Raw genomic sequence first — 22,121 nt, 5'->3', positions numbered from 1 at the left:
TTTGTTTGTTGCAATTTTGAAACATTAAATAATTCGAAATATTTTTAAACGGTTGAAGTTTTCTCATACAAATTTAACTGGAAGCAGTCGATACCTTAAATATCCCTTTTGTATCGCTTTCTTTTTTTCTTCACACCTCTATTTCCAGAAAAAAACAACAACAGTAAAAAATGTAGGCCTTGCTTTAAGAACTGAACAACATTCACAAAACAGCCCTGTCGTTCAACCACTGTTACTGTAACCTAGTTGTAATACCTGGTGTGACCACTTTGGCCTGATAACTACAGCAACCAGGTTACTACGAAGGTGTTACCTATGGTGTCTCATCGAAACAAAAAGCTTTTTATCGACTGGAATATTTCAGGTATTGAAGGCGGAATAACAGAAATAGGTGGAGTTTAAAGCTACTAACCAACAAATTATTTAGGGCAACAAGGAATGGGTGCAGGACACTAGACCTATAGCTTTAATCACAGATTAGCTGGCTCTGATTTCCAAGCAGATCGACTCAGATATCGGACGACGAAATTGGTCTCACCAAAATGATTGCCAAGGTAAGTGTTTAGGCTGTTTTCTTACAGTATAGAAAATATACAGAAACTGAATAAACACATACATATTTGATTCAATCTTAGGAAAGATACGTTAAACTCTATATTAAGGCACTGAAATTCGCAGAATCGTTTGAATAACTCTTAGGACAATAATACAATTATTCCGAGCTCTTGAACTGTAAACGTAATGTACGTTTCAAGGTGTATCATGATGTGTACTTGTGGAATATTACATGATATTTATAAAAAAACAGCAAAAAAGTAAAACTTGAAAATATACTTTTAACTAACCCTATAGTTAATATTAACCTATATTATAAAATTTAATAAGGCAAATTTTTGCTCGTAATTAAATCACATCTACAGTTATATAAAACACATTCAGTCTTTTACACGTTGGTGAAGATCCTGTGTTTTTTATGAACTTGTTACAAAAAATATCTTTCATTGAAACTTTACTAATTACTGCTGATGGTTGAACTGCCATCGTAATAATAATAAATACATTCAGCAATGATATTCAATCCCAGGTAATCAAATAAAATGTCTGAATAAAGTTAACACATTCGTGTAGTTTATAACATGGTTTGTAGTAATTTTATGGCATTATTCTAGTAGAGAAAGGAATTTAATTACTGGCTTTTTTTTCTGTTATTACGTAACCACTCACCCATGGAACAGGTTATGAATTTAATTAGTGATTCAGTAAAAGCCTGGTATTCGATTAACATTCACAGCAGTGAAAGGAAAGCGACAGGAAAAGAAAAACTGGGTGTGAAACACTCACCGATAGGGTAATAGCCTCTATTGCTACTTCGGGGAATATATTCTCAACCGTACTGTGTCCTCGTTTAAGAAGATGCCTTACTAAGCTAATAGTACATACACTGTATGTATCAACTCCGGTGACGTAACGTGACCAGGAAGCTAAAGAAACATATTTTTGAAGCCTTAAAATAATTCACATCTATCATACGAATTTAAGAATTTAGCCAGCACTGCAGTTAGCGGCTTGTTCGTTTGTAGTTTAACATAAAGCTACACATGGGTTATTTGTGCTCTGTCCACCACAGGTATCAAAACCTGGTTTATAGCTGTGCCACTGGGGAGCGCAGTTAGCTGACCTCTTATAATAATGTCTTTTACCATACAATACTGGAAATTGCTTCGTATATACTTTGGGGTAAATTTCTCTCTACAACCCCCGAAAGAAAAAGTTTTATTTTTAAAGTAAAGCCATACTGGGCTATCTGCTGAATTCACCGCAACAAATCGAGACCTGGGTTTCAGCGTTGCAAGTTTGTAGACTAACTACTGTCCCACCAAGTAGAAAATAAAAACGACTGTTCAGAAACACTAAATTATCATCGTAGGTGTCTGTACTCTAAAACGTGGGAGTGGCTCTGGTAACAGACAAAGGTAGTTGACTTTATCAATCTAGCTGTTGTTCCTACTCTTGACTAGTCCAGATCATTACTTCAAGTCAGAGAGCTGTTGTTAATTTTACCGCTGCCACGCGATAACATTTCTTTTTCTGATAAATAAACATATGTATATAATGCCCGAAGAACATAGATCATTGCTCTGTTTAAACACATATGCTCTCTACGTAAAATAGTTTTTATTATATATATGCTTATAATTCATTGTTTGTTCATTTACTATCTCTATAGCATACATGTGGTTTATCTAAAGAAAACCTCTCACTTCTTTTTTTTTCAAATCAGTTGTTCGATTCCCCTCGGTGGACTCAGAAAATAGCCCGATGTGGCTTTGCTATACGAAAAACACAGCAACACTGCTTCTTTTCAAAACTATTTTAAATTAATCAATGAAAAGTTCTTCTAGGAAGAAAACACTTTTCAGAGATATATTGTTAAAGTTTTCTTTTTATCAGACTTTATATTCTAAGATTTCTGAGGAGATATTCGGAACGGACAAATACAACGTTTTGGTTACTGCAACAGTGTAGACGTTACTGACGTTACCTTATATCATAATATTAAACTGTGATAAAAAATTTTCATCATGCATGTGGCTTTCACTACATTCAAGAGAGTGTTTTAAAACAAGTCTCAACAAATCAATTATATTGTATGTATTGTTTCTACGAAGCTATGCCTTAAGCAGCAGGTAAACTAGAGACCTTGACAAAAAACATAAATATTTACCTACTGATTATTTGCTATAGGTGTTTAACCACCTAATTTAACAGCATTGTATGTTTTGCGGCTGGCTTCTTCTATCTTCGTGTATCTACTTACTTATCTATACGTATTCTATATTACAAAATTTTAGTAACATATTTTGTTGCTCAACAGTGTGTCACAAGCATATTTTTAAGTACATGAGAAAATTTATTCGAGTTATTATGGTTTCCGATTAAACTAACGTATGTAAATACGTTCAACGCTTGTAGTTTGAAGTTTGTTATTATTATAATATTGTATTTCTGAGGTCAATTCAATTCACAACTGTATTAAAAAAATTAAGAAAGAACATAATTATCGTTTAATTGGTTCTATTCCGTATTATTTTTAAAACTCTCATTTATTATTTTCACACTGAAATTTACATAAAAATTAAATTAGCGGTAGTTTAAAGTTTATATTCTACTTTTTATAAAAATATTGACTTTATTAAATTTAATTTTTCAGTTTACTACATTTTTTGTCCTGGTATTGATTACTATCCTGGTGCGTTCTCTGACGGCAGAATACAACCATCCATTTGTTGGTGTGTACGACCCAGTTCAGGGGTACGGCAATAGTCTTGGCTCCGATGGTTATCTCAGGATTCATAGCGCTACACCATATATAAGCTATGGTTTAGCCTACCCTTTCCGTCACAACGTACATGGAAACTTAGATCTCCCTTATCCACACCATGTGCTATATGGGCATCACTAAGTCGAAATGCAACATTTTACCCTGTTATCACTCCATTACAGCCTGATAACGTTTCATGGGTGCAACGAGTGGCCTTCAGATGACGAGTACATCAATTTGGTTTTAATCGGGCAAAAAAAAAGATTTTAATGTAGGGATAGATATGCCAAATCAGTGAAATATCGAACATTTTGTAATTTGACGTGTAGAGTTGAAACTAAGTTGAATATTTTTGTTTCCTATGAACATTTGCTAAACCTATTGAAGAATTCATATATTTTTTGATTAAAATATTGTTTTGTATCTATTTGTGTTCAATTTTTCTTACTACGTTTGTCAACTCCACCGCGAAATATTAAAATAAAACAAAACAAACACTGGATCTTCTATCAGAGTGTTGGAATTAAAGAAACACATTCAAATAGTCACACTATGTTCGTTTAATTCTGAAAAAAATAGGCACTATATATTAGAAGGAATTTGTTTATCGTTGGAACTTTAATTTTGTTTTCTATAACAAATCCAAAATTTGTAAAAATTCAGCCTGAGGAAAAATTTCTTCATGTGAATTAGCTAAAGTTACTTTGTAGTGTTACATTTTTCTCGTATCCACTTAAATACAAAACTAGAATTCATCCTGATGAGACTGAAATGTTTAATCCTGTTGAAATTGTAAAAATAAATGAAATTTCTTTTGGAAAATGTCAAAGATGCTTATAGAAAATCTCTAGAAAAATATAGCTATTACAGCTGGTAAAATTAAAGAAAATACTGTGGATGAGGAACTCTACAAACATTGAGAAATCTTTTGAAATCGCAGCAACCAAGAAAATTGTTATTGTCTCAGTAAAAAATTAGATATATGGACTACTGTATTATTTACTTTGCCAACGTGAGGAATCGAACCCTTGATTTTTGCGTTGCAAGTACGTAGACTTCCCACTGTCCACCAAGAATGAAAGATCAAGAAAGAGAATCTTGACAAATGAAAAGGATAAGACGAATGGCGCTGGCTTTCCATAATTTGGGTATTAAGTTAGAATAACTAAAACAAAGTCCGGTCTTGTGAACATTTAAAGTTTTCTCATATTCTTTCTATGCCACTCGTCTGGACTTATCTTGTAAACTTAGTCAAGTCTCGGATTCATTTATCCTTTTGGAAGCAAGCAATAATAGTGATGATTCATTTTAAATCATAACATAATTAAAGAGTATATCTCTTAACGAAAGAGTTATAACTGAAGTTGGGCTGAAAAGTTAACTTACTTTTGACGGGAACTTGAATAATAAATGAAATTCGGCTTCCACATATGCGCTCTGTCTTAAAATCCAATAATTCAACATTTTATTTATTTGTAGTACAATAATGATATTATAAGGGTTATACGTTGCCTGAGAAGAGACGTATTCAATTACGTAAAGAAGGAAAATATCATTATATGAAATAGATATTTTAATATTATTATCTTTAGTATGGCTACATAATAGCAAAATATGGCAAACAAACAGTGCGTAAAATACAAAGTATGGCTAACTAAAGTAGATACTCCAAATGTGTAAAATATATTTCAGCAGCTACTTTGATAACATTGAAATGAGTCTGGACACATATTAATTAACCAAAAATACATTTCCAGAATGAAGTTATGATAATCTACAGGATTGCCAAGTGTTACCAAGATTGGATGTTACCTTTCCCATGTAAACCAAATCTTAAAAATCCGTGTAAAATAGGGTTTATTTATTGTTAAGCACAAAGTTACAGAATTAGCTATCTATGCTGTATCCACCAAGGATATAGAAATCCCGTTTTTAGTGCTATACGCCCACAGACTTTCCCCCGAGTCACTGGAAAGCGAATAAGGTTAATCAGGTAATTTACATATAAAACATTTTCAACAAAGCAGATGTTTGCGGATTATGGATATGATAACTGAGATCAATGTTCGGTGGATCCCGGAAGTTCAACAATATCAAGAAACAGCTAATAATGTTTTTCTAATATTTTGACGATCATAAAATAACTGAAACAGCATCAATGTTTATTCTTCAATAACTATGCAATAAACGTACTTTGTGTAGTGATTTCTTATTCTGCTCGGACGTAAGGTCAAAATCAACAAATCTTTAAAATTAAGTCAATTGTTGCTGATTAAAGAATATACATAACAGATTCTAGCCTAGTAATAGTGATGTATTAAGTAAAAGCATAGGCTAGCGAAAGAAAACACAAGCAATATATTAATATAAATGATACGTCACTTAGCGTTTTTTCACATACTTCTTAATTACCTGTAAATGAACACTTATAGCAGACATTTGTTTAGGTGGATATGTCATGCAAAGGATAATAAAGTTTATTTTTGAATTTTGCGCAAAGCTACACGAGGGCTATCTGCGCTAGCCGTCCCTAAGTTAGCAGTGTAAAACTAGAGGGAAGGCAGCTAGTCATCATCACCTACCGCCAACTCTTGGACTACTCTCTTACCAACAAATAGTTGGATTGATCGTCACATTATAACATTCCCACTGCTGAAAGAGCGAGCATGTTTGGGGGTGACGGGGATTTGAACCTGTGATTCTCGGATTATGAGTCGAGTGTTTTAATCACTTGGCCATGCCGAGCCGGATAATAAAGAATTACAATACGTTTATAAGAAAGTACAATGAATGAGATGGGAATCTTTTATAAAAATATTTTAAAAAAACTTGTAGTTAAATGAACTAGACACTTCGATAACATCTGTTGTGTGTTTTAACAAAGTTAATATATTTGATTTGTAATGAACTATTGTCGTTGGTTTAATTTTTTTGTATTTTTTCAATAACTTTGAAGAGGGGATGATAACATTATGTAACACAAATTTTGTTCCTGAATAGAATGCGTTATTTCTTAATTTTTTATGTTGTAAGAGTACAGAAAATAGTCATTATTCCCTTCAAACTTTGCTTTTGTGACCTGGATAATGAAATTTAGAAATTAACCTATTTTCTATGTAAAAACGGGCAAATTTGCACATTTTCATTTACATAAGGTCTGAATAAAACAACCCATGAATCAAGATGCACATGTATTTATACTAAAGTTATACAAAAATGTTTAGAAGCGAGTAGTTTTTCGAGATTTACACCTGTAATGTAAATCACTTTCACATATCAGTCCCCAAATATAGTCTCCCATCATGTTTTCGTTATATGCTCCCAGGTCACAAAAGAAAAGTTTGAAGGGAATAATAGGTCCATTTACTTTAGGCCTAAGCAATTGGGAAATAACACTTTCTGCCCAGGAACAAGAAAAAGTTAAAATTTTGTTATATAGTGTAATCTTCAATTAATAATATAACGACTGTCTCCCAGATATTCCTGAAAGAAAGTAAAACGTACAGATGATGACTGCATTCATGCGAGTACAAAAAACTTGTAGTTTGAATTTTCTTGACTATTTCTTGACTGGGTAGGCATTTTGTTTCAAATCTACACCTAATACATACTCACGCTCTTCCTACTCCTCTCTAATCACTATCTGATGAGATATTAGGGTAAACTTGTTTTTGGTTGCCACATTCTTTAACACCTACAATATGCTGCTTTTAGTTAGGAACAGTATAATATACTACATCAATACATATTTCAAGTGTTGAATAACGACTTAAGTTAATTGTCTAGTTGGTTATTACACACATAATATTTTTTGTTAGTTAAAAAATCACACTTAATTACAGAATATATTTAAAAGCATACTGGTACGTTGAAAGTAATTTAAGAATCTCAGATTTCAATTTTCTGCTTTTTCCTCAGAACGGTATGTTTGTGGGCTCATATTGCTAAAAGTTTCGATATCAGTGGTAAGCAGAGCACAAATAGTCCATTGTGTAACTTTGTGCTTAATTAAAACCAATCATCCACTTTTCCTCAGGAAGCCCCCCACCCTCAATTTACTCAACAATAAGTCTGAAGGCTCATAACACCGAGTTCCAATCGCCGTGGTAGACACAGCACAAAGTGGTAAATGTGTAGCTTTGTGCCTAACAATAAATAAACAAACAAATCTTTCTCAGGATTTCATTGTTTTTTTCACAATAAATACTCAAAACCAGATTTAAAAAACTTATCAGCAAACTGGTGCCTTGGTTGAAAAGTTTCTAATTTCATTCTTTTCATAGCTAGACTGAATATAGGTTTATTTAGGCTTATCTTGATAAATATTTCAGAGCTTTCGTGCACATGTTCTGTAGGTGCTTATTGAGGTCAAAGGAATCCGGATGTGAGACGCTTGTACTAATCTTTCAGTTTACATAAAGGTTACGTTCGATTACTATATAGAACATATATTTGTCCGACCCAGTTTTTTTGTCTTTTTCCTGGAATGAGATTGTTAACGTTTTGAAGGATGGTATAAATACATGTATCCATGTAATATTAAAATACACCGATTTCCAAGAGAAAGTTGTAAGTATTCAAAATAAAAAAAAGGTTCCAGAAATGTTACGCAAAGAATAAAATGAACGTTGTCAGCGAAGAAAACCAAGAAAACGTAAGTGAATAAATAAACATAATCATTATTCAAAGGTAAAGAAATGTTGAATTGTTATCAATATCAGTTGTCTTTTATATAGATTGTTGAATTTTCTGGCTGTTGGAGCTGGATTAAACACGCCTGCACAAGATTGAAGACAGAAATCAGAATAGTGAATGCAGCTGATGCAAAACTATTAGGTTAGATCTAACTTCTAATACGTCATCTCACAAGCTTCAGATTGCCTATTTCAGTAATCATTCCTATTACACACATCAACTATTAATGATAGTAATTTGTACAAGTTTCTGTATCACCCCATGAAATTGTCAGTATCTCATCGCAGAAGAATATGGCACAGAAATAGGTCACATAAGTGTAATCTTTATTGATATATAATTATTGCATATAATATTTGTGTAAGCTAGAAGATCAGCGAAGGTTTACGAAGTAGTCACTAGTTATTTGTAGAAAAAACACGCATGAACATTTTAGTATGTCAAAAGACAAAACCTGAACAATCTAAGTTTCGAAATAGAAAATTAAGCCAACCAAACTGGTATATAGATAAAATGAACATAAGAAAAGACAACATGAACACAGCACAAAATAAAGGTAAAAAAGGACACAAATCATATTAAAAATATAAAATATTTAAAATGCAAAAACGTTTACACAAACTGAGGTTATATATAATTCTTTTACTTATAAATAGAGATCCTGTCTATTTGTTCATTTTTCTCTCTTTGTTAATTTTACTTTCTGTGTAATGTTTCTGAAACTTCTACGTTTCTGTCAGACATCAATGTTTAATTTATTGCATTTCATTACAGTGCCATAACTAGGATATATTTAGTATTGAGATGATGTTAACTGTTCTTCTTTATTCTACTTGACTCTGGTGTTGTAAAGTTTAGAAACCGTCAACACGAAAGGAAACTTTCTAAAGATATGTAAAACTTGGAGAGAAGAGAAAGAAGTTGCTGTTAAGTATACAATCTCAGAGTATTGCAAGGACTGCAACAGGCTTCAGCCTTGATTGAGAGTTTTGCCCTTTACGGCGAAAGCTAAGGCAACATTTTCAATCCATATTGATCTTTAGAGGTGTTATTTGATGGATACAGAAACTTCTCGCTGTTTCTGAGCTACTTTTTTGGCTACCTTCCCATTCAGAAGAATAAGACAACAATAATGAGCTGTGGTGTCAAAGATCAGCATGGATATTCCAGTGCTAACTGAAATAGTTTCTGGGGAACACCCATATGCTTGATGATTGATCAAAACGTTGCTAACCACTGATAAAAGCCACTTGTGAACAAGGTAGGTGCTGGTATTTGCATGGGAGACAATGTTTACCAAAAAGAGCTTCAACACTATCATTAAAGTAGCTCAAATCCTGGATCCTTGGAAGAGTCAAAAGTTTTTCAAGTTAAAAAATCAATTGATAATACTCTTATAGTTGAAACTGATATCAAATACTAATAATAATGCTGACTTTACCTCAAAGTGCTCCATTCCTAGTTGAGGTGACTTTTGCAGTATGAAGTATGTATTTTGAATTTCGCGCAAAGCTACTCCAGAGCTATCTGCGCTAGCCGTCCCTAATTTAGCAGTGTAAGACTAGAGGGAAGGTAGCTAGTCATCACTACCCACCACCAACTCTTTCACCAACGAATAGTGAGGTTACTTCTTTTCAAGTACGTCATTATCTACATACGTCATAATGAACTACATACTCATGAATACGTCTAAAAGGTTATAAAAAGTGAGACTAGTAACAACACATGTTTCTTATGAACTGGGAATTTATCTTCCTTGGAAGCTTATTATAAAATTTATCATTTACTTGGGTCATCTAAGACTGTGGAATGTCACATTTTATGTTAGCTTGACATAAAAATGTGGTATCACCGTTATTCTAAATGTTGCCTCCGTCTTTTAGAGGTATGAAAATCCTTTTCCTGCTCTAACAGCAAGAAGTCGTACAATGAATACTGAAATCTACCATTACCAGTAAAATCCCTGCATGTATACACTTATAAATAAAGTCTACTAGTTTCCTTGTGTTTATATTTGTTTTTCTGTCAATGCTTATTTTATTCTTTGCATAACAATTTTGCAACTTGTTGTACTGCTGATATTTATAGCTATTTATTTGGCATAAGTATATCAGAATACTCAATCTAATTTATTAGAAGGCATGTGTAAATTCTGAAACTGCTTTCAAACAATAATGAGAGTTTGATAGTAAGTAAGGAGAAACCTCAACTGCTAGTTACCACCTAAACGCTGTAGTAGGATGGGAGATGTTGGTTATTATAAACATGAGCACTATAATATTAACTGAGGCAGTTCTGATGGGACTTCTGTTGGCTTGAGCCCAGGCATATCCAGATGATGGATGGTATGGGTCAATAAAAGGCTAGAGAAATGGAAAAACGTACTTGCGCTAGGTGAAGTTTGATGTATAGAGATGTGGCACCATCAGGAAGAGAAGAAAACACCAACTTACCGAGATCCTTAAGATCTTTAGAGCAGTCAATAGTCATTTTAGTAGGTAAATCCTTTTGATAGTATGTATCCTTAAACAATGTTTCTACTTCAGGCTTTATCCAAGGATGCTACATTCATCATTGTGCACATATCTTTGATTTTGGAAGAGAATGGGAGTCTTATAGCAACTGACAATATTTTAGTTGCATCGTGGTGGTGAATATTGTAACAGTCATCATCCTGTATGTGTACCAGCATTTAGTTATTGTTATTATGCGAAATACGTGCCAATGATTAAGGGATTATAGTATGAAGTATTTTTACCGTTTTTTCAAGTACTTTAAGCAAATATTTGGTTGCAATGGACTCAGAGACGTAAGCTGGAACATCTGATTCTGAGTATAGGTGGTTTGACACTATACCTCAGCGCATTTGGACGAAACCCCATTACTAGAACATGCTTGTTAATGGTTTGTGCTATAGATCATACCTTGTGGCAAACAAAGGAGTTAACAAAGCTAAATTTAAAGCCTGTAGGCAAAGGTTGCAATAAGCTTAGCAGCTAAATAGATAGTCTGAGGAAGTTGCATGAGAAGGTTTTCCTGATCATGTGTCAATTGCAATAATATATTTGTCACTAATTTTAATGACGGGCTGCCAAGTAAACCCATGCAGCATAACTGGTTTTTGGGAACATTTGCTTCTTACAAGTACTTTAAACTGTCATCTTTGGGAGTTCAATTTCTATTACAGAGACAGTAAAGCCATGTCAACAGGACCTGAAAAGCCATGTTGTCTTATGTGAGGTAATGGCAGCTGAACCTTATCTTCTGAAGCGAACTAGCAGTCGAGCTTCGGTAGTAATCGTCCATCCTAGAGGTTGCTTTGGAGAGAAACTAAAACTGTAGTTGCCACTGCTGTTGCTGGTGTATTCTTTTGCCTCATCGTACAATTAGTTTTAACACAGCTTCTACAATGGCTTATCTATTTACGAGAAGAAACTCCTTCTGTAGTGGCTTATTTGATCATCCGATGTCTCATGCATAAGTACCACTCCAACTATTGCTATACCACTTGCAGGAGAGATGGCAATGATTTATTACAGCAACTTCTATTGCTAGTTTAATCCAGTGGAGTGTGATTCGAATTTGGATACAAAATTAAATGGACGCGACACCCACTTTGAACCTAATATTGATGAATGTTTCGTGTAATCATGTTGTATATTTTTTAGTAACACTCTTGAGCTATTCTTTCACAAACGAATAGTGTGGCTGACCGTTACATTATAACGCTTCCACGGCTGAAAGGGCGAACACGCGACGAGGATGTGAACCTGCAACCCTCAGATAACGAGACGAGTGGCTTAACCACCTGGCTATGCCAAGCCTAGCGCAAAGATTTTAAATTACTTTAGTGCTACAGTAGCCAATTTTACCAATCAAGTGCTCTTTATGTTAGTTCACTCGATTTTTTCACGAAATTTAGTAAATCAGAATCAGTAGTTATTAAATATTTTCGTCATTCTTCAGCCTAACAGTGGCACAACAATTGTATACTCTTCGAGGACTCAACCCCATGACTTGTAACTCTCAGTTTTAGTTTAATGGTTGTTAAATATGGCTGTTGGAAAGACTTTTGAGTTATGTCAGTTATAATGAAAAGCTCAGAATCCATTTATTATCTTTCTTATTTGTTGGAAGTTTCCCTCTGATGGTTAGGGTTTAATTTTTCCCAATAATATTTCTCGATTTCGTACAGTGACATGTCAAGTATTTGTAGAAACATAACTATAGTCTGAGAGAAAAGTTACAGAACTATTTATAAACAAAATTTGCAAAATACTGAGTTAATGATTCTCACCATATTCCATTTTGTCAAAACATATGTTGCGCTCAGTTCAAGTTCACACAATTAACGTGTCCTGCCCCCTGTCGCTTTATTTTAAAATTAGAATAATATTCATGATTTAAGAATTGTATAAATAAATTAGCAGTGGTATAAGTACTTAAGATATTAAAGTATTAACGTTTATGGCATTGTTTCCATAAACATACGAGCTAGTTCTGGACATTTTGAAGAAAAATTTAGAGATAGAGAAATTCAGAAGTTTATATTTCAGAGTTCTAGGTATTACGGTTGTAAACTCATGTCGGTGATCAACACAAAACTTGCTACTTGTCTAGAGTGATAAACTATATTTGGGGAATTGGAATGATACATTGACATTGTGTATATGAATCATGTTCCTTGACAGAGATTTTTCTGTTATAAGCGTGGGGGGGGGAGATCAACTTCAATTTGATGTCTTAACACTGGCAACAATGTCAGACTTATCCACAAGATTTAATGGAGTGTGGCTCATGTTTACTCTCGTAAATATGTTTATACCAATAAAAACACAATAACTATACTCAGAGGTATATTGAAGATTTTAATACACATGAACAGTATTTGGTAAATAATAATTTTAAATATTTAGTGCACATATTTTTACCACTAAATAATTGTCTATTTATAACACTAAAATCCGGGATTTCAATACTTGTTTTAGGCACAGCACACATAGCCCATTGTGTAACATTGCCCCTAAAAGTAAAGCAAAAACAAATTGTGATTTTATTTGGAATACTAAAGTTTTGGTGCGAACAAATTTCTCTAAATACTTTATATTTTATTTTTACTAATTTTATGTGTTATTTTATAAATATATAAAATACGTAACTAATATATTTAAGTTTTGAAAAGATAATGTTGTATTCTCATACACTAGTAACACAAGTTTCTAGCAGGTTATTCCATACTGTAGGATAGAAATGAACCACGGATGATAAATATTTATTTAATAGAGAAATAAATTTTGTTAAAAAATATCTTAAATGTAAAATTTTAAATCCCACCCCGTCACTTTAAGCTGTTAAATGTGTTATTTCATGATATTAATGATATTCTAAATGTTGTAAAATAGCATTACTGTTTATAATATTTATATTATTTAAAAACTTGCATTTACAATTGTTATAGCATATTGGGTTATTTTTAATTATTTGTCTTAACGCTTTTAATTAAACCTGAAACTTACTGTTTTCTGAAGATTAAAACAAAAGATTTGTCCTTCAAGACTATAATATATATGTGTTGAAATGAGGATTTGGCTTTACTTTTATTTTCTCTATGTCCTCTCTAATGGTGTCAGGCAATCCCTTTCCTTGATCTTTCTTTGGATCATTTATTATGAATTTCCATCGATCTGACTAATATTGTCAAACCACTTCTCTTATCTTTGCACGATGTATCTATACTGTATAAGGAAGTTTCTTTGTATTGTTATTGTTATGGCTATCACACCTATACTTACTCAAACGTACGTGTTGTGGATTCGTTCTTTCTTGAAGACTCTAAACATCCGTTGGAATATTCTCCACCGCGTGCAACAAGTGTGTATTTTTTCTTTATTGAACAACATTCAATTCAATACGTTATAACTAGTCAGGCTATTAAGACTACACACCATTCTTTTTAATTTCACAGGTATTTACCTTTCTGTCTCATATGACTCCAGATACCTCACGCCATTTTATTCATCCTATTGCTGTCCGGCTTTCGTGCTTTCCACAGTATTTTTATCAATCTGAATTACTGATCTTAGGTGTTTATTGTTTTATAACCATATTGCAAGTTTACCAAGATTGTTAATGGTTTCGCCATCTTGTGCATCAGGAATAAAATACTTATAATATTTTTGGTTCTTACCATACTTAAGTTCAGATCTTCTCTCTCTAATTGCCCCCTGCTGGTATAGCGGTATGTCTACGGATTTACAACGCTAAAATCAGGTTTCGATTCCCATCGGTGGGCTGAGCAGATAGCCTGATGTGACTTTGCTATAAGAAAGCACTCTCTATAATTGTTCCTTCCGTTAGATTCTCTTTTCTTTCAATTCTTTTAAGTTTAACTACATATAACCGCATCATTATTATACATCATGGTCCATGGCACTCATTCCTGGATCTCTTCCATCACTGAGTGCATCGAGCACAAGAATTAATACGTAGGAATTCGAAGTAAACCCCTGATGCACTTCTATTGTTATCGGAAATCTCTTTAAGCCACCTTGGTGACAATACATACACACAATAATCTTTATACTTATAAATGATTTAATTTTCTTAAATAACTTTTCTTTGGTACTCTATTGTACATCTTTTCCAAGTCCAAAAATGCTATATGAATTATCTTCTTCTTTCCTAGGTTTTCTCAATAAAAATTATCAAGACAAATATCGCACCCATTGTTGAGCATCCCGATATAAACAAAACTTATTCTGTGCGATTGAGCACTCTTGTCAAATTATTTTGTCTATTACTTATTATTATATCTTCATTGTTTGAGTTATTAATTTTATTCCTCGGTAATTCCCACAGGTGTTTATCTTGAAAATAGGTAAAACTGCATCTTTCTTCCATGTGAACGACATTCATTCAATTATCATTGAGAGGTTCAAGTAAAAATATCAGCCATTCCACTTCTCCATACCTCAATCAAAATTCCGTCTGAACCAACCAACTCTCCCGTTTTTAACTTCATTTTCATAGTTCTTTTTTTACTTTCTGTTGAGTGATTTGCTTTTATAAATCTCAAATGGTTCTCTATACGCCATCAAATATTCGGCATTATTTTATTTTTACCTTTTATTTTATAAACTTGGTGACACTTTGAACATAATGGTCTTAACAACCTACACCACGTTTTTTCACACTAAACATGCTCGCCTTCTTAGCCGTGAGAATGTTATAATGTGACGGTCAGTCACACTATTCGTTGATAAAAAAGTAGCCCAAGAGTTGGCGGTGTGTGGTGATGACTAGATGCCTTCCATTTTGTCTCACACTGCTAAATTAGGGACGGCTAGCGCAAGCAGCCCTAGTGTAGCTTTGCGCGAAATTCCAAGAAAACCAAACCTTATCAATAGATACGCCTTCTTTCAACTATCACCAGTGCTTCTTTGGCACTATCAAGTATACATTTTTCTACTTTATTCAACAGGATATTGTGGGTCCATTTCTCTATCATTGAAATGTAGCAACACCCTCTTTTTGATCTTTCTTTCTTTATGTCTTTTATCTTCCATCACATGTTCGTAGGTGTGATTTTGGCCTCTCTTTATTTCTTCGCTTCTTTACATTCGATACTCATCACAAGAATCTTGCGTTGTAAAAGTCTGTTCAGGTATTAACTTATAGTTTTCCACTAGTTGTATTTTGCTTTTGTTAACTATCATGTAGTAGATTTGACTCTTAAAGTTTCCACTTTTGTACAAGTTACATCATGTTCTATGCTTTTACGAAAAACTGTTTACAAATGCAAGGTCATATACCTAGGCTGTATTTAGGATCGTTTCATCTTCTATATTATTTACTCACCTCATGTTCCTGTCCTCTGAATCCTTTTTCTCTGGTGATCAACATAATCGTTTAGATAACCCCCAATTATTGCTGGCTTTATTTTTTCTATTGTTTTGAAGAAGTTAATTTCATTTTTTTCCGTCGTGATATACCACTTGCAGTGCAAAGTGCTCACTGTTGTAATACCGTCCATATCCAGGAAAAGTCTTATGGACATGATCCTGTAACTCACCCACACTTTTGACCTCAACGACGCCCCAGCTCTTTACAGTTTATCATACCGATATAATTCCGCGTTATGGGAGCTTAAAAGCAATATGTCTACTTATGGCACCTTCCCAGCGTGTTTCTGAATGGACACAATTCGGATGTTACGTTGACTGAACTTGTTAGCTAATTCGTGTCTTCCATCTGTTAGTGGTTTCACGTTCCATGTTGTGAAATGTTGTTCCCAGACAAGCTTGTATGGCCAAGCTCATCCTTAACACGATATTCCTTGCAAATTTTCCACAGAAAATAGGTGTGGTTCCTATGATATATTCCAGGTGACAACCTAGCTGTTTTTCAGCATCTCTTTCAGGATTCGCTCTAGGTTTTTGACTATTTGGTTTTCCGTGACTCACAACTCCCAACGAATTGTAGAACCGGTGGATTACTTGTTTGACTTTTACCTATTTACCATTGTGACTGTGGAAGTAATCACATTTGTAAATGTTTTAATTCTTTTGAGATTATGGTGTTTGTGTTGAGTTTTGCATTAATATAATATAATCAATGGTTATTTCAGTGCTTCAAGACAGGAAAGTATAAGTGTATCACTTTGAACACTTAACAAAAAAGATATTTGTTAATTATTATGTTATTATTATTATTAATGTACTACGGGACTTCTCACGGTGTATAAATAAACATATGAGAAGTTGAACAAGAAAATATTTAAAATTATTCCTTTGGTCATTAACATAGCACCCACAAATCCCCCCTCCCCCCAAATAAAGCGCGTTTTCTCTACAATGGGACGTAAACTGTATTTGTCTTTTTATTAATAGTTGCTCCTCGATGGCTCATCAAGTAGGTTGAATGACTTATGAGAAAACGAATAAACTGAATGAGGCGAAAGAAAAACATAATAAGCTGGCAGAAAGAAACATAACTACACTCTATATGTGCTTGTATTTGATTACAGTTGTAAACAGCAAGTATTACATTTGCATTAGTGCGAATCAATTCCTAATATAAATAAGTACAAACCAAATGCATTAGATAAACACGGAAAGAAAATGAAGTACGACTGACTATAGTACAGTGACAAAAGAGTAATGTCAAAGTGATATGCAACAAAGACCTAACAGCTTAGTGCAAAGTTCAAACAATACTGTTCAACAGTTTGTAACATATTTAAAGCTGTTGAGTTACATATTATTTTTATTATTCGTTTATATTATACAACATTCCTTCGTCTAAGACGTATTTTATATTCCAGTCCTGACAAACTGGCATACTTAAAAGATATAAAGTTTACATGTGAAAGAAGTACACTTATTTCTGGCAATGATAAATTCGTATTATTTTATCTACAATTGCAGCTTTTTTTAAATAACATTAATTTTGTATCATAAATGAACTGTAAATTCTTTACCCCTTATATTCATTCATGTGCAAGAAAAATTTGTCACATGTTAAGAAGGCCCGGCATGGCCAAGTGTGTTAACGCGTTCGACTCGTTATCCGAGGGTCGAGGGTTCGAACCCCAGTCGCACCAAACATGCTCGCCCTTTCAGCCGTGGGGGCGTTATAATGTGACGGTCAATCCCACTATTCGTTGGTAAAAGATTAGCCCAAGAGTTGGCGGTGGGTGGTGTTGACTAGCTGCCTTTCATCTAGTATTACACTGCTAAATTAGGGACGGCTAGCGCAGATAGCCCTCGAGTAGTTTTGCACGAAATTCAAAAACAAACAAACAACACACATGTTAAGAAAACAACAAGAATGACAGTAATAAAAAACATGTTAATAAATAGCCTCACTTGGAACGGATTTTAATTAATAAGTTAAGCTGTTAATACATGAAACACCATAATTTTAGATCCATCATATTATCCTGAAGTGAAATAGATAGAAATAATTTTCACCAACAATTTTAGTAATGTGTAGACGAGCACTATGACAATATAACTACGTGAAACGTGCTGAAATTCTACAATCCTGAGACATTCTGGAAAATTTATTTATGAGCTTTGATTTGTATGCAGTTCATTCAAGATTTGTTTTTGAAAATAAACTCATGGTTTCAATTTATACATAATATTTTAAAGAAAAGCAACAGGACTTAAATCGATTAGAGATTATAATAAAACATACTCCTACATAACCTGTGTATTAGGAGTTACTTAAAAAAACAGTACATGTTGTTAAACACTAGTTTATAATAATTACAAAAACCGTGCTCTAACGGATCAGACATATTCTTGCAAACGCTAGCACAATTGAAACAGCAGATAAAATTTGTTTTGGAAATCACCGGTTCACTTAAAAGAAACAAAACGAAAAACACTGTTGTAATAAAGATTTTATAAATTTATTTTTAAATGCTAAAGACTATTTACAAGATTAAGAATTTACTTTAAATTTTAGCTTTGAAGGGAACAGGAGTCGTTTATATAATGTATTTCTAAGGAATTGGGTACCAATTTAAGAATAAACGCATGCAAGGCTTAATAAGAGTTTTTCCACTACAAAGTAAACATATACTAATCTGTAATAAATTATTTTATTAAAAAAAGATATTTTACAGTTTACATGGTAGTACTAGGCTATAAGTTTCAAAATTCTAGAATCAAAACAAGTTTTAACAAGTAGATAATAATGTATGAAAAATAGGCTTTATTTATACGACCGCAAAAAATGTTAGTTACACTTTTTGAAAAAAAAATTAAATTTTCAGTAAGTCAACTTTTTCCCTTTTTTATAACTTCAATTTTTTAACACGTTAACCGTTTTTAAATACTAAATAAACATCAATAGCAAGAAAAACCTTTTGACACATTATTATATTTGATGAAATTAGTATTTTATGTGTATAACTAAAACACTAACAAGATTCACTTGTGTAAACAAATAACAAAACATTGGAATATCAGACAATTCCACTTTTTATCTCCTTTATTAAATTTCTTAATTCGATTTCGTGACTTCAAAGGTCACTCTTCAGGGTACAGTTTTACTGAAAAAACAACAAAATACCACTTTCAACTAAACACAAACAAACTAAATTAAATACATATATAAACCAAATGTAAAAAAAAAATACATATAACTCAAGTACTTTAAAAATGCTCAAAACTTTCCTTTTTTAAATTAAAACTTAGTCTAACTGTATGTTCTCTCATTATTATAGAAATGCAAATTATTTAATTTATAATTTCTTATTCTTACTTACTTTAAATTTTGAATTAAATAGCAACAAAAAAGGCCATACAAATGAACAAGATAATAAAAAAAAACGCTATACATACTTACACCGAACATATGTATACTGCGAGAAGTAAAAAATACATATATACACTGTACATACATAACATGACAATAAAAAATACATATAATAATAATTATTATGACGTAGATAGATACACAAAAATTTATAATAAAGAAAAATAAATATATATATATACAAACTGAAAATATTAATAATAATAATACATTTCTTATTCTTCTTACTTTATTTTGTCTTTTCTTTAAATCTTAGAAACAGCTTTCACGGTTTTATACTTCCTACTGACTTTATAAACCAATTACTCCTTCTTCAATGGGATTCGGTTCAGGTTTTGGATCAGGAAGGGTCAGTTTCAGCATTAACCTCTTCCTACCTCTCCGGAATTTATGTTATTTTATTTGCACTATTACTGAATCTAGGTTATAACCCTTGTTCCTTTGTTATATTATACAAAGTATGTTAAATTGTGTCCACAGTTCTAATTAACATACCGTTTTCGTACCATGTCTTATTCATTGGGTATTATTAACTCGTATTATTCAACCGCTTCACTTACGTACGATCATCTTCTGCCCTCTTACAACTATCTATTTAAAGTGGCGCGAAAAATATATGAAACATTTTTTTGAAAAATAATATTTTAAGTCTTACATTACATTCTAAAAAAAAATGGAAAACATGAAGGTGTGATTGAATTTAAATTTCTCAAACCCGATTCATTAAAATGTTTGCGGGCACATAGTGTTTTGTTTTTCAAGAAATCTACACGGAATTTATGCAAATTTATCCCTAATCTTAAATTATCTATTTCTCCATTATACAGAGTGGCCCGTAATTCTTTACCCATCCATATGTTATTATGTTATATTCAATTACGCATGTATTATAAATTTGTTTCTTTTTTTCAGAGAAATATGGCCAATGTAAGCCCATTTACACTTGAAGAACGTATTGTAATATGGCGTCGCATAATATTATGCAGCGAGAATGAAGGGCAGCACATAGATACACTGGATACATAAGATATATGGATGGGTAGGGACTTACGGGCCACCCTGTATTATTCACTTCAGCTTACATATTCTAAAAGATATATTATGCTGTTATTATTGTAATTTGATGAGTTTTTAATCAAAAACAAAATTTCTTTATAATCGTTTCTTACTATTGTGGTTTTGAATGTTTTTGTTATAGATCATTAAAAAAATTATATTTTTTAAAGTAACTCTGGAGTTACAATAATAAGCCAAACTATCTTCTTAGTTGAAGACATCAAATCGAAATAACAAGTGAATTTATCATAGTAATAAAATATGACATGATGTATGAACTTTTGTGTAAAGTGAAGATAAAACACAGAAACTGTTAATAAAATGTGTGTGTTGTGTTTAGTATTCTCAGACGATATTTCAGAGCTTCACTTTGCAAAAATAGAGATTTGAAATATTTTCAAAATAAGTAGTGTTATGTTGCACGAACTCATCACCTCAACCGCCTATAATTTGTATTGAAATGGTAACAAAAATGCAAGTTATTTTTACTTGTTTTGTTGAAGTTTGGAAAATGTTTGATTTATTTTTATTCATTGGTTTCTTAGAATAACCCGACTATTGGTTTTTGCTATCGTCTAGAAAATACGATTTGTGAATTTCTTATTCAACATTGTGTGTCACTAAGTAATTAAATAAGTGAAATAATAAGCAAATAACTCAAATAAATCTCGTCCATATTATATATCGCAGTAACAAAAAATCAGTCGTCTAAGAGCTTTAGAAAAGTGGAAATTTATTTTACATAAAATAAAGTTTTCAAGTGTTATTTAAAACGTTTTATTATAAGAATAACCGTTTATTTGCTTTAACATTTAGAACAAAGCTATTGGTCCAGGCTTGGCCATGTGGTTAAAGCGCTCGGTTCGTAATCTGAGGGTCGCAAAATCAAATCCCCGTCACACAAACCGTGGTTGCCCTTTCAGCGGTAGGGGCGTTATTATGTTATGGCCAATCCAACTATTCGTTGGTAAAAGAGTTGGCGTTGCGTCGTGATGACTAGCTGCTTTCCCTTTAGTCTTACAGTACTAAATTAGACACGGCTAGTGCAGATAGCTCTTGTGTAGTTTTGCGCGAAATACAAAAACAAACAAACAAACCTGTTTTCGAACAAGAAAAAAATGTTTTGACCTTAACAACTTTTTTCTTTTTGTTCCTAATATCATTGTCATTTAACTACTATGATTTTTTTTTCAAACGAACAGTCCAGACTATTGTTAGGGTTACTAAAGTTTCATTTCGAAGATGCTTTTTTTTCTTCAAGAAAACATTGCTTTATGTAATTTAGAAAGACCTTAATGGAATTTACCATCACATTATAACACCCTCACGGGTGAAATGGATAGCATGTTTGGTATTAGTTGTATTTGGACCCACGAACCTTAGATTACGAGTCGAACGTTCTGACCACATGGCTCGTACAGATTTCGAGAGACAAAAAGAACGAATTCGCAAAGACATAAGTGTTTTATAACTCTGGTACATATATATATATATATACAGTGAATATGAGGAAAACTCGCCAAAATTAATGATGAAAGTAACTAATAGTACAAGCACACTTTTATTTTATCTTAGGTTAATTAACTTAACAAATAATTTTTAAGTAGCTTTTTCAGGTATATAAACAAAGTTGTAATAAAGCAGTATGAATTAATGAGAATGAAAAACACGTGTTTAGTTAAATGTTCGAGTCAGTATTTGTATTAAATTTGAATTAGTT

The 22,121-nt window shown here is 32.6% G+C and overlaps 2 long non-coding RNA genes across 2 annotated transcripts; both read left to right on the top strand.

The window, feature by feature from the left end:
• The first annotated feature begins 309 nt into the window (after positions 1–309).
• LOC143239475 (uncharacterized) lies at positions 310–3,747 on the top strand. Its single transcript, XR_013021207.1, has 2 exons — positions 310–554; positions 3,212–3,747. It is a non-coding gene; the product is annotated as an uncharacterized LOC143239475 (long non-coding RNA).
• Positions 3,748–7,878: 4,131 nt separating this feature from the next.
• LOC143237134 (uncharacterized) lies at positions 7,879–20,476 on the top strand. The gene is made up of 3 exons (XR_013019879.1): positions 7,879–7,976; positions 8,059–8,158; positions 20,258–20,476. It is a non-coding gene; the product is annotated as an uncharacterized LOC143237134 (long non-coding RNA).
• The last annotated feature ends 1,645 nt before the right edge of the window (positions 20,477–22,121 follow it).

The sequence above is a fragment of the Tachypleus tridentatus genome, chromosome 13 (genome assembly GCF_004210375.1).
Source record: "Tachypleus tridentatus isolate NWPU-2018 chromosome 13, ASM421037v1, whole genome shotgun sequence".
In the NCBI taxonomy this organism is placed as follows: Eukaryota; Metazoa; Arthropoda; class Merostomata; order Xiphosura; family Limulidae; genus Tachypleus; species Tachypleus tridentatus.
This window is presented reverse-complemented; position numbering and strand designations above follow the sequence as displayed.